A 13,909-nucleotide genomic window follows, 5' to 3' on the forward strand; every position below is an offset into this window, starting at 1 on the left:
CTTTCTTCTTTTATGCTGAAGGTATTCACCCCTTTTGCCTGTTGGGCTTCAAATCTTGTAGAAAATGGTGTGAGCAGCCTGGGGTGTGCCTGAGAGCAATGCTAGTTTGTGCATGATCATATTTTTGCTGCTGGGAAGATGACACGTTAGGCACATTTTTTTCATACAATTAACACAAATGTTTCCATCTTTCCCATTGTGGCTCAATCGTAGTAGACCTGTTCGTTTTTCAATTACTTTGTTGTTTATTTTTGTTACATATCAGTATTATGTACTATCAAGTTAGTGGGAATATAAAGGTATTTGATGTTGTATTCATGGGGAATCCTAGCCGATCCCTCATCATGGGTATGTGCCATATGTCACAGGCAACAGTCATTCTAGTCTCTCTTCTTGCGGTAAAAGTATCCCAAAGCCTATTTTGTATGCTTGCAGATCAGTTGAGATTTACACATCAATGCGAGCTCACAAAGCATCTAATACGGCTATCAGCCAGCCACCTCCGCAGATGGAGAATTCTGCAGTTTCCAATCATACTGTTTCTGTTGTCCTTGGCAGAGATATTGATTGTACACTGAGGGAATATATTGTAGGACAATAAAAATAACTTGTCCTGACAAGGGCCATATATGGTAGAAACTATAGTAGACTATGACCAGCATTCGCGCAAGCCCTGTGGTACCTAAAATATGAGTAAAGTGCTGGTTTTCATATGCTATAGCTGCTGTGTGCATTAAGCTCAAAACTCCCTTCTTGGCAACATCACCCAGGAATGCCCACTCCAAACGCTCTGTCACATGCACTTTGACAGCATCTGCTTTGATCTACCTAATTGCATATCAGTAAAGATGAGTCTAGTTCACTAAAGACTGACAATGCTGCATTCGAATGGAACCAAACTGTTCTCGAAAAGTTCTTGAAACCAGTCAAGCAGGTTTTTGAGAACTTTTAATCTGGCAAAATGACAAAATGAAAGTTATTTGAAATAAGTGATGCAATGGTGATGAGGTTTGGGCATGCATTTCAAGGTGCTTGGCCTTCATTATCTCTAATAGTAGTGAAGCTCCCAAATTGGCAAGGATCTTGAATGAATTCTTCACTAGGCCCAACTATTTTGTTGTTGCCCTATATTCTCTCTATAGGAAGAGTGCACAACAAAAATCTTGTGGTTTCCTGTTATCAAAACACCCTATAACTTTCTTATATGTAGGGCCATTTGATATTCACCAATAAATACTTACACAGAGTTTATATGATGCCTTTAAAGATGTGTCCCTCATGCTTACATGTAAAGGAGCACTGACATTAAACTTTTAGACTGAATTTTTTATATTCATCTGGTTCCAAATGGCAGCTTTTATGATCACACCATGCCACTGAAAGCTGCATGTGGTTTGAGCGATTTTAATGTGTGCTAAGACTTGCTTGACTAAATAAATTTTCTTATGACTGTTCTCAAACATCTAAATTAAAATTAATTTAATTCTAGTGTTCTATAAGTCACAGCCACGATACGATTACGAGGCGTGCCATAGTTGCGGACTCCGGCTTAACTTTAATTGCCTGAGGTTTTTAACACGCACCCACTCCACAGTGTGCACCAAGACAGAAAGACCAATGTTGTGCCGCATAGTGGTCCTAACATGCTCAGTTTTCAATGACCTAATAATGACATGGCTTACTCATGAACAACTGCAGCATGCATCATTTGTTTGTGACCTACCATGCAATGTTTTCACCAGATTATGGGGCCACACTGCCTTTGGCACATGTGTAAATGTTTGCGTTAAGGATATATTTGTTGCGCATAGAAGGAATTTGAAGTTTTGTAGTGTAGTTAACTGAATGACAGCTACACACGCATAAGAAAAAAATTGTGCCAGGACTACTTAAACTCTGCAGTGTTTGCGTTTGACCAATTCTTGCGATTTTACACATTTCGGATGACTGCAGGTCGTTTATTACAGTTATACCAGCTTTAGTACTTTTTATACATGCTGTTTGCCCCGGTTTTATACAGTGATCATAGATAGCCACACCACACCATGTTGGTAGAAGAATTCAGAATTTTAGTAAAATTGGGTTGCTCCATGTTGAGGTGCACCAGCATGTCATAGTAAATGGAAGCCAGAAGCCGCAGCATTTTGAGCTATTGTACCGCACCGTGTAAAGTCAAATTATTGTGGCCCCCTCCACTCTCGCTGGCAAAACCTGCTGGTGAAGAATTCTGAGGAAGCTTTCGAGGTATGCTGCGCTCTTTCCAAAACAGCGTCTGAGGCGGCCATCTATTTTGCCTACAGGACGAAAAGTCCCTGGCCAGGAGTGCATCGAACATACGGAAATAGCTGTCAATTGTGCTGCTGAACTTCTAGAGATTTATAGTTTTGACCTCAGGTTGCAGAACACAGCAATGCTATAGCAAGCAGTGTGGTGAAAGCTGTTTCAGGGCTCTACCACGGCATAGCCAGCACTTCATGCATATACTATATACAAGCATGAGGTTTTAGCAGCAATACTTAACAGTAAATTGTATTTGTACAACTTCACTCTGCCTTTAACACTGCCAGGCTTTAAAATACATGAGAAGAGGTCACTGTCTTTCATTTGATGTGTTTATAGAAAAAAAGTGTGTGCTTGGTAGGGGTTAAGGCTCCTTTGTCAAGCCAAAATGCTTCCTGGCATGATAAAGTGAAGCCTTGTGCATTTCAGTCTGCAGTTGCTCACTGCACTTTCAAAAGCGCAATCAGCGCAGAGAGCACAGGAAAACACACAAGCAATAGTTGAGCAATTTATTTGAAAAAAATGCAACTTTGTTTTACAGAAAGACCACACTCCAAAAAAGCAACCACATGCTATGCAGACAATACAGCCAACTTATGTTCATTGTGCAGATGTTAACATGCCCTACCTTTATATCTGGAAAAGTTTCAAGTCTCAAGGTGTGCCCCTAATTTGTAGCTTGTCCTTGGAACAATGGATGATTCGAAACAAATGCTAAATTTAGCACCATTGCCACACTGATAGAAGAAAACTACATATAAAAATGGCAACTTCTTGGAGAACAGAAAAGGGTGTACAGTGAACTTCCAATAATCTGACTCCGGTTAATTTAATTTTTTCAGTTAATTCGATCCTGGCCGACGCCCATGTATTTCTATGGGATTAAACATTCATTATTTCGATCCTAAAACTGGCATTCGCCGGATAATGCGAACTTGACGAGACCCCAATAACGACCCACTTTAGTTGCAGCGTCTGTCTCAGTAGAGCTTAGGGGACAGTGAATGCGTTAAACAAATGCCATCTCCTCTCTGAAATGCCTATTTTTGACCCACCCGAGCAAGATTTTCAAGCAGTAACGGTAGCTGACAATGTCCGATTGTGGTACTTATCCGATTCTAACGAAGACTTTTTGTTTTTGAAGGACACTGAGACGAAAATTGCCTAGCTGTGCAATCGATTGCGAAACTAAAACCATGGTTGTAGCATTTATTTGCTTTACCACATACCATGGCTGTAATACGGAGAAGCTGGCTTTAGAAAATCAGCTGCCATTCTAAAAAATCAGGTACGCGTAGGTTTCTGCTTTGGGTTGGAGTTAAGTCATTTCTACTTTAGTTTTATACTGTGGACAAATAGAAATTTGATGCACGTTCGTTTCAGAGGCGTGTTACTCAAGTACATATTGCCAAATGAATCAACGGTGCTTCAGCAGGTTTTTGTATCTTAATTCGACCCGTCAGTCTCGTGAGGGTAGAATTAATGGAGGTTGACTGTATAAATTGCGTGGTGAAGCACCAAGTAAGTTACCTTGCTCAAGTAGTGAAAAAGCATGGAAAAAGTTCTTCACACAACATCCACCGATGTTCTGTTGCAGATGCAAAAGCTGCCTCCCTTATCTGGAACAGAATAAATTCCTTTCGAAGGCAAAATCAAAAACAGAAAGAGAAGTCATCAAGACATTCCACATCCATCTTATTCAGTCTTTACAGGGTTGCTGCATCACCATTTGCTTAGCCTCTTATGCCAAAAAAGGTTGTCAAAAATAAAATGACCTGATTCCCATGTTTTCACCATCCAAGCAGTGTTTACTGTCAATTATTACTGCTTTCTGTAACCTCACCTGTAAATACTGTATGTTAACCTGTATGTTAACACTGAGCTATATGATAAGCTTAGTGAAAGTTAAAAAAGAATACTGCATGTTCATTTTCGTTTTCTTTCAGACATAAGAAGGTGTGCTTAAAAGCGAGCCGCATTTGCAAAATGCTTGAATAAACAGCAATTACCCCGGTCATGCGCTAATTGTGGCCATGCTGTCCCTGCAAACTTCTTAATCTCATCCGCCCACCTAACTTTCTGCCGCCCCCCTGCTACGCTTCCCCTCTCTTGGAATCCAGTCCATAACCCTTAATGACCATCGGTTATTTTCCCTCCTCATTACATGCCCTGCCCATGCCCATTTTTCTTGATTTCAAGTAAGATATCATTAACTCGCGTTTGTTTCCTCACCCAATCTGCTCTCATCTTATCCCCTTAACGTTAAACCCATCATTCTTCTTTGCATAGCTCGATGTGTCGTCTCAGTTTAAGTAGAACCCTTTTAGTAAGCCTCCATGTTTCTGCCCCGTAGGTGAGTACTGGTAAGACACACCAGTTATACACTTTTCTCTTTAGGGATAATGGCAACCTGGTGTTCATGATCTCAGAATGCCTGCCAAACGCACCCCAGTCCATTCTTATTCTTCTGATTATTTCGGTTTCATGATCCGGATCCGCGGTCACTGCCTGCCCTAAGTAGATGTATTCCCTTACCACTTCCAGTGCCTCGCTACCTATCGTAAACTGCTGTTCTCTTCCGAGACTGTTAAAAATTAGTTTAGTTTTCTGCAGATTAATTTTTAGACCCACTCTTCTGCTTTGCCTCTCCAGGTCAGTGAGCATGCATTGCAATTGGTCCCCTGAGTTACTAAGCAAGGCAATATCGTCAGTGAATCGCAAGTTACTAAGGTATTCTCCATTAACTCTTATCCCCAATTTTTCCCAATCCAGGTCTCTGAATACCTCCTGTAAACATGCTGTGAATAACATTGGAGAGTTCGTATCTTCCTGCCTGACGCCCTTCTTTATTGGGATTTTGTTGCTTTCTTTATGAAGGACTACGGTGGCTGTGGAGCCGCTGTTGATATTTTTGCATTTTTACATATGGCTCGTCTACACCCCAATTCCATAATGCCCGCATGACTGCTGAGGTTTTGACTGAAACAGACACTTTCTTGTAATCAATGAAAGCTATGTATAAGGGTTGGTATTAAACTTAGATCTTTCGTCTCCTGCGATAGCTTGCTGGTATCCTGTCTAACGAAGTTACAACCGACTTATATTGCACACTCCTTAATGATGCCCCTAAGATTTTTGTTCATTGCTTCAACACTAAGGTTCTCTTTCCGAGTTAAAGCCGTATACCTCTTCTGTAGCTTGATCCGAAATTCCTCGATTTTCCCTCTTACCGCTAACTCATTGATCGGCTTCTTATGTACCAGTTTTTTCCATTCCCTCCTCAAGTATAGGCTAATTCGACATCTTACCATCCTGTGGTCACTGCAGCGCACCTTGCCGAGCACGTACACATCTTGTATGATGCCAGGTTTAGCACAGGGTATGAGGTTTATTTCATTTCTAGTCTCGCCATTAGGGCTCCTCCACATCCACTTTCGGTTATCCCGCTTGCGGAAGAAGGTATTCATTGTCCGCAAATTATTCCGTTCTGCAAACTCTACTAATAACTGTCCCCTACTATTCCGAGAACCTTTGCCATATTCCCCCACTGACTTTTCTCCAGCCTGCTCCTTGCCTACCCTGGCATTGAAGTCGCCCATCAGTATAGTGTATTTTGTTTTGACTTTACCTATCGCCAATTCCGCGTCTTCATAGAAGCTTTCGACTTCCTGGTTATCATGACTAGATGTAGGGGCGTAGACCTGTATGGCCTTCAATTTGTACCTCTTATTAAGTTTCACAACAAGACCTGCCACCTTCTCGTTAATGCTATACAATTCCTGTATGTTACCACCTATATCCTTAGTAATCAGGAATCCGACTCCTAGTTCTCGTCTCTCCGCTAAACCCTGGTGGCCCAGGATGTGCCCGCTTTTTAGAACTGTATATGCTTCATTTGTCCTCCCAACCTCACTGAGCTCTATTATATCCCATTTAATGCCCGCTAATTCCTCCAATAGCACTGTTAGACTCTCCTCACCAAAAAGCGTTCTAGCGTTAAACATTGCCAGGTTCAGATTCCAATGGCGGCCTGTCCGGATCCAGAGATTCTTAGCACCCTCTGCTGCGTCACAGGTCTTACCGCCGCAATGGTCAGTTGCTTTGTAGCAGCTGGGGACTGAGGGCCGGGGTTTGGTTGTTCTCATATAGAAGGTTGTGGCCAAGTACTGCACCAAGGTGGTTAATCCTGCTCTGGTGAGGGAGTGCATTACCGGTTCTGGTCACCGGGGTCAGGCCACCCGGCCTGTTTATAAAGCTGTATCAACATGTGGATTTTTTTATCCAGTGGAAAACTGCGTGGCACTGGGATTTGCACCACAGTCCTTTTGCACGTGAGGCAGATGCTCTACCTCTACGCTATCGCTGCATCGGGGCGCAAGTAGTAAGTAATTATACAGAAAGCGTTTTATTTACTGTAATTGGAGGATTGGAGTAGATTAGTTCGACCACTCAAGGAGTAGGAATGGTTCAACTGTCAGAACTCCGACGAATTAAAAGGACTGGAATCACATAAACCACAACTCTGAAGGAATGAAGTGGGAATAGAATGGAGCGCCCCCACTCTGCAATTCTGCACCATGCCTGTACATCCTGTTCTTGGGCAATGCCAGCGCAGCTCTAGAACCACAAAGACGACCGCACTACCAGGGCGAAACACATCGAAGGCCCGTCAGCTGCTGCATGAGCACGTTCTGCCAACGAGCAATCCTGCAATATATATATATATACACACGCAGTGTACAGACTGGCACCCTAGGTAGGGGCTAGGACTCGCAAAAGCTATAGTATTTTCCACAAATGTGACGAGTACCAGGTCACCGAACTCCTTGCCCGGTGCACGTTGCTGTCTATCTTCATGAGCCTAGATCCTGATGCAACCACTGGTGCCACGCTGCTATTTTCAAAGGCCACCACTATGTGAAGCGCCAGGGACCGCCCAGGCCAGGGGAAATCGGCTTGGTCCGATACACAAACGACAGTAAACTTCGAATTGACAGGACTACTAATTGGATTAGTACATTCGTAGCTAACTGGTACCAATTTGTAACTACTAATTAACTTTCTTCTCCGCGATCGCTAGTAATATCTGGTATGCCACAAAGCTCTGTATTGAGACCAATTTTATTCCACCACAAACATGGCTCCACACAATAGTTTTGTTTGAAAACATATGTAAGTGCATATGCTTGTATCGGACAGCGAGAATAATTAAGAGTCAGTAAGCAATGGGAAATACATGCAATCTGGCTTACAAAACAAAAGAAACTGGTCACTATTTAGTAATAGTTTTCTTTTGTGTGAAACAACTTCACCCTTGAAAAGTTCCTCATTCTACAAAGGTTAACAGTGAAATATAGAAATATTTGGATGTATTTGACTTATTACCTGGCCCAAGGAACTTCTAGTGGCAGCCTCTCTCGATCTCGCAATTCCTGGCACTCCTGAATATACAGCATGCCTGACTGCTGCAGTGGCCAAGTGCTCTGCAGCTGTAGGAAACCGAGGGATAAGGGTTGATTGCACAATTTATGGCATTTCCAAATTTTTAACTTAGTACCAACTCTATACTATGTCGACACTATGCCACTAGACCATTGCTGTGCTGCAGTCATCATAATATTAATTACTCATCGTATACACAAGCTATACAACTGTTAAGGCAAATTTTTAAACTGCGCGAGGAAGACAGGACGTGAACATAGACGCACACAAAGCACAGGCTTCCAACTGGTTTTATTTCGTGAAAGCAAAGAATATATAAGATACTTCAATATAGCAAAACAAGGAGCAATTGCAAATAATTTGTGCACGAGGCATTGACGAAAAATATCAAGGCCATGTATGCATTAAGAGTGCAGGAGAGTCTTAATGTGCCCATCTAAGACTTTAATTCTTTCCTTGAGAATCTCCTCTTGCAGTGCAGGAGCTGCGACAGCAAAAGCTGCCTGCCTTATGAGGAACAGAATAAATTCCTCTCGAAGGCAAACTCAAGAACAGAAAGAGAAGTCATCAAGGCATTCCACATCGCTAAAAGCTGTGACAACTAGGTTAGCTCACCCTCTTGATCCCTATCAAGGAAAGAAATAGAATTCTTAGATGGGCACATTGGGACTCTACTGCGCTCTTAATGCACAACTGGCCTCGCTATTTTTCGTCACTGCCTCGTGCACAATTTCTTTGCGAATGTTCTTTGTTTTGCCACCTTGAAGAACCTTATAAACTCTCTGCCTTCACCAAACAAAGCCAGTCGGAAGTCTACACTTTGTGCATGCATCTATGTTTTTGTTCATGTCCTGTCTTCCTCGCAGAGTTTAAATTTTGCTGAAGCTACGAGCTGACTAGGCCAAAACATGCCTTACTTCAGTGTACAGCTGGGCTTGTTGGTAAAGCTACACAATGCCAGCTCAAGTGACCACCGTGTGTGTATGCTCTTCCGTGTTCTCATGATGTGGCTCAGCCTTGAGTGCATGTGTAGTTTCAATACTGGCTACTATATTTAAACGACTAATATAATTTCTATCTTCAACTTCCAGCCAGACGGAGTACCTCATACTACATTCTGAACATTGCTGCAGTCTAGCAGGATTTCTGTCTAATGCACTGGCCTCTACCACCAAATGCCTGAGAAATTAAAAAAAAATTACGTAGATTCCAAGCACAGTGTGGATTTATGTTACAGGAGGCATACTGCAGGTAAATGGCTGCGTAGTGTTGGTTCGGGTTCTTCCAAACATTGCAGTGTTGACCAATGTGTTTGTGTATGGTGAGTGATTGCATATATGACACAAGCTTTGTGAGGAGAGTACGAATGCAAAGGCATGGTTTCTTTGCCTCTTTCCTAACACTTTGTGGCGGCTGCTGTTTGGCGAGTGGAAAACTTCGCTTATGCAGTATGCGCAAATGGGTTTGAGACATTTAAGACTAATTTTCTTGAGGGAAAGTTTAGCATGGAGCCAGTTTTGTCACAAGGAAGTTATTTCTACTCACACATGCCTGTTTTGTTTTTTGTTTGTTTTTTCATTTAGTTTCAGGTCCACCTAAATTATTACCGTCATGACAGCCGTCACATATAATATGGTAGCATCAATCTTTGTATTAATCATTCGAGTATTGAAATCTAAATGTTTCTAAAAGGACAGGAGGACAAAGGAAGAGAGGAGAAGTATCACGTTTTAACATCAGTGGGTTGCAGTGTAACAGAAATAGGCAAGCACTAATTGAGCGACAAGACCACTGGACACAGGAAAAGCAGATTTAGCTGAAACACAGCAGCCTGTAAGGAAGAGACGGAACATTAATTCTTTGTGAAGCTTAGTCTGCATCACTGTTTTATATACCATCGGAGATCATGAACATGCCAGAGGCGAAGCATACTGTTACGGGGATGTTAGGAATATAGAAAGACTGTATTTACAATATATGTACAGAATGAGCCAGATTAGTTAAGATGGCTGACCACCAACAGCACACAGCAGCCAGCGTCCTGCGGTCTTCTTCCTCTCTTTTTTCATCCTTCCGTAACAGGACCCCCGGGTAGTGAAGCGCCGTCTCGGCTCATGGTAGGCAAAGAATCGCGAGCGAAGTATGGCTTCAGCCGCGAAACATGCACGACGTCAACAGGCGTCAGACTTGAGGATGCATCAAAATGAAGCGGCGAAATCTCGTAATTTACGTCGTTAACTTGACTCAGGACTTCATAAGGCCCTGTGTAGCGGAAGAGAAGCTTCTGGGAGAGGCCAACTCAACGACATGGTGACCAAAGGAGCATCCAAGGACTTGTGCGAACATCGCGATGGCATCGGTCATAACTCTTTTGGTATATGCTGCGGGGCTAATAAACGAGATCGGGTGACTTGACATGCCCTGTGAGCGCGATCGATGACTTCATGAGAATGGTCAGTTGCAACACGTGGCACAAAACGGATGATGGTGTCAAAGGGCAAAGTGGGGTTGCAACCATACAAAAGATAAAAGGGTGAATATCCTGCAGTGTCACGTCGGGACAAGGTATACACAAACGGCACGTAGGCCAGCGTGGTGTCCCAGTCGCGGTGAACGTTGGAGGCCTACATCGACAGCATCTCTGTGATTGTTCGGTTGAGACATTCCATAAGACCGTTTGTCTGTGGGCGGCAGGCGGTGGACAGCTTGTGCTCAGTGGCACAAGAGTGGGCGAGGTCGTCGACAACTAGAGACAAGAATGAGCAGCTGCGGTCTGTAATAACTTTCGAGGTGCTCCATGGTGGAGAATGACGTCGTGGAGGAGAAAATCGACGACGTCTGTTGCACAACTAGTCGGCAACGCCTTTGTTATCGCATAGCGTGTCATGTAATCAGTAGCGACGGCAATCGACTTGGTAGCTCTAGTCGTCGTCGGAAAAGTGCCAGGTAAGTCAAGGCCTAAGCGAGAGAACGGTTCACAGGGAACTTCAACTGGATGGAGTCATCCGACAGGTGGTAGGGGATGTTTCTTCCGGCACTGACACAATTCGCAAGTTGCGACATAACAGTGCACAAAGCAGTAGAGACCTGGCCAGAAGAACCGGCGCTGTACGTGATCGTACGTACGCAAAACTCCAAGGTGTCCCACCGCCGGTGCATCGTGAAGTTGTTCAAGAGCAACGGATTGCAGATGACGAGGAAAGGCCAAGGAGCAACTCAGGGCCATCAGCGTTCATATTGCGGTGGTAGAGGATGCCGTTGTGCGGCAATATCATGCGGCATGTGCCGTCAGTGCTGTCAGAGTGATTGCACTCCAGCAATGATGGACTGTAAGGATTTGTCGTGTTGTTGTTCGGTGCGCATGTCAGTGATGTTAGTGAAAGCCATCACGCAGGTCACCGGATCATGCACAGAAGGATCAAGTGGATCCACGGGGTGACGAGAGGCAGTTAGTGTCCTTGTGGAGGCATTCAGTCTTGTAATTGACAATAAATGAAAATTCCTGGAGCCACAAAGCCCAGCGACCAAGCCGTCCTGTCGGGTCCCGGAGGGAAGACAGCCGGCAGAGTGCGTGGTTGTCTGTAACAACCGAAAATGTACGGCCGTACAAATATGGCCGGAACTTGACGACAGCCCAAACTAAAGCGAAGCACTCCCACTTGGTGATGGGGTAATTTCTCTCGGCAGGTGACAGCAGGCGGCTGGCGTAAGCTATCACGCACTCCGTACCATTCTGTTGTTGATCGAGGACAGCGCCGATGCGATGGCCGCTTGCGCCAGTGTGGACTTCGGTCGGTGCAGATGGACCAAAGTGGGCAAGTATGGGAAGGGTGGTCAGAAACCTGATGAGAGCGGCAAACGCATGAGCCTGCTCCGGGCCCCATGAGAATGGCGTGTTCTTTTTGATCTGTCAAAGGCCGAGCAATGTTGGCAAGGTTTTTGATGAAACGATGAAAGTAAGAACACAGGCCGACGAAGCAGCGCACGTCAAAAGCAGAATGTGGCACAGGGAAACTGCGTATGGCACGAACTTTTTCCGAATCTGGTTGGACACCGATGCGTAAATGAGGTGCCCCAACACGGTAATCTGACGGTGCCCAAATTGACACTTCGTGGAGTTGGAGGCCGGCTTTTCAGAAGATCGCAATAATGGCAGTGAGTCGGGTAAGGCGGCTGCCGAACATGGGAGAAAAAACAGCTTCGTTAAGGTAACAAAGAGAGGTGGTCCATTTGTAGCATCGCAGAAGAGAGTCCATCACAAGTTCAAATGTCGCAGGAGCATTGCATGGGCAAAAGGGCATGACTTTGAATTGATATAAGCCATCCGGTGTGATGAAGGCTTTCTCCAACCATTTCATCAACCGAAATCTGCCAGTAGCTGGATCGAAGATCGATGGACGATAAGTATTGAGCTCTGTGCAAGCAGTCCAAGGCGTCATCGATGCATGATAGTGGGTACACGTCTTTTCGCGTGATCTCATTTAAGTGGCAATAATCGACGAAAATGTGCTAGGCACCATCTTTCTTTTCTTTTTTCACACGGACGACAGGCGAAGGGCTGGCTGATGGCTCGATGACCCCTTTGCGGATCGTCTTGCCCACCTCTGATTGGATGACTCGACGTTCAGCATGTGATGCACGATAGGGACGCTGACAAATAGGATTTGTGTCTCCAGTGTTTATATGATGGTGAACAACAGACGTTCAGCCTAAAGGCCTGTTGCCGAAATCAAAGATTCCACTGTACGATTCAAGCAGGAGACGTATGTCTCTGGCCTGTGCAGAATTGAGGTTAAGTGCAGTCATTTTCGCAAAGTTAAGGAACCAGAGCTGGGAGCTGCGACTGACACTAATAAACCACTCTCAGAATTCAGACTCTCAATAACAAATTCAGAACCACTAGAAACGCTGTCCAAGAACATGCTGGCCGGAATCACTTGAGGGCACAGGCTGAAATTCGGAAGCGGTAAAACGATGTCATTATTAGTAACCGTGACTAGTTCAAAGCACATCGATGATGGGGCGAAGCACATATTCACCATCAGGAACCTGTGGCTGGACGGTCAAAGTGACGTAAGTAACTGCTTCGGGTGACAGACGCACATCACGAAGCGAGCACAAGTGCGGTGGGGCGGTGCTCGGAGCATCGGCGAGTTGAGGCAGTTCTAACTGAAGAACGCCGGCCGTGCAGTCGAGGATAGCAGAATGAGCGGATAAAAAGTCAAATCCCAGGATAACGTTGTGAGGGAAGATGTTGCTCACAGCAAAGAGAACAGAAGTAGGGCGGCCAGCTATACTTGCAGTACACATTCCAAGAACCAGCATTCCACCGTCAACCATATGAAGCACTCGGGCAGCTGCTTGGGTGAGGACCTTCTTTAAACGACTACGCAGGCTAGCACTCATCATATGTATGTGGGCTCCACTGTCGATGAGTGCTTGGACAGCTATGCTGTCTATTTTAACGCCAATTACACTTCTGCTTGTGTGCATAGACAGAGGATTTGCTGTAGCATTAGGTAATGCAGCACCACCTCCGAGGGCTGCATTTAAACGCCACAAGGGACGAAAGGCGACGTGGCTGTGGCGAACGCGAAGATGGGCGACGTGTTTGCGGTGAACGAGACTGGTGTCCGTGCGGCGATAGTGAGCGACTGTACCACATGTTCCTAGCAGAGTTGACGCTGTTAGATTCGGCGGTGGGCGAAACATTGCGGGAATTTTCATCAAAACGGCTCAGGTTGGTTGGCATGCCAAGTGGTAAGGGCCACGAGTTGTGACAGTGTCAGGCGACATGACCAATGCGGTGGCAGGTGAAACGTATCGGCTGGTCGTCCGCAGTTCTCTACTCAGTCGGGTTGCGATAACGCGGAGAGAAGCGTCGGGGCGGAGCGAAAATAGTAGAAGGGCGTTTGTTAGCTCTGGGATTGGCAACAGCACAGACAGAACGTAAGCCAATGTTTTCAAGTTCCTGCTGAATGATGGCTTGTAAGAAGGTGACTGAAAATGTTGTAGCATCAGGGATAGGCGAACAGAAATGCAGGCGCCATCGCATTCAGTTCAGGTCGACGATTCGCACCACATCCTCCGATGGTGACGCATGCTGCTGTGTGGGTTGATCTTCACACGTCGGCGTTGCAGCAGTAGTGGGAAGTCTGGCGAATGGTTGCAAGACGCATCGGCTTTC

The sequence above is a fragment of the Dermacentor variabilis genome, chromosome 2 (assembly GCF_050947875.1).
Source record: "Dermacentor variabilis isolate Ectoservices chromosome 2, ASM5094787v1, whole genome shotgun sequence".
NCBI classification, from domain to species: Eukaryota; Metazoa; Arthropoda; class Arachnida; order Ixodida; family Ixodidae; genus Dermacentor; species Dermacentor variabilis.